The sequence below is a fragment of the Saccostrea cucullata genome, unplaced genomic scaffold, assembly GCF_032062105.1.
Source record: "Saccostrea cucullata isolate Sc308-1 unplaced genomic scaffold, CSIRO_AGI_Scuc_v1 ctg2107, whole genome shotgun sequence".
In the NCBI taxonomy this organism is placed as follows: domain Eukaryota; kingdom Metazoa; phylum Mollusca; class Bivalvia; order Ostreida; family Ostreidae; genus Saccostrea; species Saccostrea cuccullata.
The window spans coordinates 64,443-67,307 of record NW_026940806.1 but is presented as its reverse complement, the minus strand read 5'-3'; positions in this window follow the sequence as shown (position 1 = coordinate 67,307).

Below are 2,865 nucleotides of genomic sequence, written 5' to 3'. Positions count from 1 at the left end.
TATTTTTAGCTCGCTTAAGCTAAAAACTCAAGTGAGCTTTTCTGATCACATTTTATCCGCTGTCTGTCCATCTGTCTGTCTGTAAAAATTTCACATTTTTGATTTCCTCTCCAGAAAAAGTTGGCCAATTTCAACCAAACTTGCCCTAAAGTATCCTGAAGTGAAGGGGTGAAAGGAATTAAGTTTGTTCAAGTGAAGGCTCATGCCCTTATTAAAGAGAAGATAATTCAAAAACAGTGAAAATTGGGTGTCATGTTTATAAGATCTTCTTCTGAAGAACCACTGTGCAAGAAAAAATGAAACTTATGGTGAAACATCCGGAGGTAGTGTTAATTTAAGTTTGTTTAAATCATGACCCCTGGGTGAAGGGCGTGGCCACAATGGCCGATCAAAATCTTACATAGAAATATATATGAAACATTCTTTAAAATGTTCTTCTCATGAATAACAAAGGTTTGATTGATCATATTTATATAGAAGCATTCTCAGGTGGTGTACATTCAAGTTAGTTAAAATCATGGCACTCGGGTGTAGGGCGGGGGCACAATAGCCGTTCAATTTTTTACTAAGAAAAATATAAGAACATTCCCTAAAAATCTTCTTTAACTATCTGATCATATCAAGATAACGTCTAATAATATATCCAAAAGTATTAGTGCGTTATACAAACTTAGTTCCTACGTGAGTCAAGGTGGCATGATGCTGTAGTTCTGAATCAAGCCGAAATGTCAATTGTACCAGGAAGTATAACTCACTGAAATATCGTTTAGAAAAAGTTGTATTTGAAATTGCACAACAAATCCTTTAACGTATTTTTTTTCATTCGAGTAAAATAATAAAAATGTTAAATTCTCTTTAGGCAATGGAAAACCAAAGTTGAACGTTGACTTTGCTATGAAAAACATCAGTAAAAACAAGGGAGAAAATGTTCGAATTCGTTGTGAAATTTCTGGACGTCCTATTCCACGCTACAGGTGGTACAAAGATGACGTACTTATTGGAGACGATGAGGACCGCATCAGCACTAAAATCACTCCCTGGGGACCAAGGTATATAATATCATCTTCCATCAAACTCTATTTACTCTCTGTGATGTTTATTAAGTACAGGTAAATTTTTGCTTCAAATTTGATGTCCAAAATGTTCGCAAGGTTAATTAATTTCAAAAAAGAGCGACAACTCCGATTTGGACCATTGACTAATAATGTCTTTATAGAATATACAAGTTATAAAAGCTGCAAGGAATGCGAAAACTGTGTGCATTTCAATTATGAATAAGATTTCTTTCATAAAGCCATTGTGTTAAGATGAGATCATATCATTATAGGGATAAGGAACTTTGTTTGGAAGAAATATAGGTCGAAAATTACAAATAAAACAAATGAGAATTCATTTTACAGAATGATGGGATTTGTTTCCTCTTTTAAACTGTAAGAAATAAGTCAATCAATACTAGCTTAAAGAACAAGAAAAATGATCTATTTCATTCCTACATAAGATTTTTTGACTGATATATTCAATAATACATTCTATTCATTACATCATAGAAGTTGTTTAAAAAATGTGTGACCCAATATTTTTTTACCGTCAAGCTATTTGATATTGCCTTATCTACAAGAAGAATGCATCCAACAGCATTTTTAAAATACAAAGCAGTGAATTGTAACGAGGTTTTGAAACAACTGTGCTATAAGTTAACATTTATTTACGTGATGTAAATATTTGCGAGTTTAAGCACCTACATGTACTCGATCGCAAATTAATCACCATGAACGATGTTTCCGAAGTCGCGGAAATTAATCAACGTGGATTGGTTTTAAACTGACAAATCGCCAATAAAAGATGACGCAAATGATGTTTTGTTTACAGTATAGATATTTATTAAACAAATAATGATACCATACACAATCATTTTTAAATTATACTGTCAGGTTGAAGATAGCCGATGCTGAAGAATCTGACAGTGGATGGTATATGTGTAAGGCCTCAAACAGTGCTGGAGAGGTCAACACGACAGGATATCTACTGATTACAAATGGTATTCTACTTTTGTTGTACATATGTAGCATTATTTGTTTTGATAGTTAAACTGGGGGATATATTAAATTAAGTCAATGAGCCACTGGGGGTGGTCGGTACCATTTTTGGTGAATAAACTTTATAGTGATATTTGGTAAGGTATACCCCTAACTAGTGAGGAAATGTATGATAGCATCAAATCTGTTGTGGCTTTAATGCAGGAGACACAGTTATTGAGCTTTATTTGCTCAAATTAGGTATTTTGAGCTAAATATATTTACAACCTGCAAAGTATTTGTTACACAGTTGCCAACCGTGATAGAGAGTTTTACTAGAATTACTCCGAGATAATATGATGAACATATTAAAAGAGCATTAAATGAGTTACTAGCCATGATTCTAACAAAATTGCATATTTTTACCACTTTTATTCAACAATCATATGTACCTCAAAATTTGTATAAAGAAAAAGATAAGTACCAACGCACATATACTAGTTTAGTTATCCGTCCGTCGGTAACGACGATGACCACTGTCTCATCTTCGTGGGGGAAGGGGGATGATCTGAACGGTGAGTGCGGAGGTGACTGGTCAGGCCGATCCTCGCATAAGCAGATGATGGAGTTTTTCGACTAGAGCCACGTCCCCTTCTTTGTAAATCTCAACTGGGATGGAGTATCGGGCTACCGGCCAGGTGCTTTGCCAGTTGACAACAGACTAATTGCTTTCTGGATCTCATCCAATGTTGGAACGGCATCAAGTGACTAGTTGATCGGAACCTGGGAAGACGGTTGATGGCTTCGTCGTTGATGGTAGAAGGGGGTTCAGAACGCAAATGAAATGTTC